Here is a 311-nt window from a genome sequence, read left to right on the forward strand (position 1 = left end):
GGCTAAAAGCACAACTACGATTTATTACTTTTTTCCGCAGGCAAAGTTACGACCCAACTATCCATATCTAATTCTATACCGAGTATACTACTCACCTTATCATTTGCCATATTTATTATCGTTTTTTTCTCTCTTTCTTTATAATGCTATTTACAAATAAAATCTCTAATGTAAAAGAATAAAAGGACAATAATTTTCTTCCAATGCAGAATCCACGGTAATATTATATCTGCCTTTTATACCGAGTTTAGTACTCACCTCATGGTTTGCCTAAATGCTGCAGTCAATTTTCTTTGTAAACTATCTACTAA

General features: G+C 31.5%; 1 protein-coding gene across 1 annotated transcript in view; it reads right to left on the reverse strand.

Annotated features, from left to right (window-relative positions):
- The window catches only part of LOC119586919 (CAP-Gly domain-containing linker protein 1-like), a gene marked incomplete in the record, with an annotated part of 175677 nt that overhangs the window by 120489 nt on the left and 54877 nt on the right, over positions 1 to 311 (reverse strand).

Source organism: Penaeus monodon, chromosome 22 (assembly GCF_015228065.2).
Source record: "Penaeus monodon isolate SGIC_2016 chromosome 22, NSTDA_Pmon_1, whole genome shotgun sequence".
Lineage (NCBI taxonomy): Eukaryota > Metazoa > Arthropoda > Malacostraca > Decapoda > Penaeidae > Penaeus > Penaeus monodon.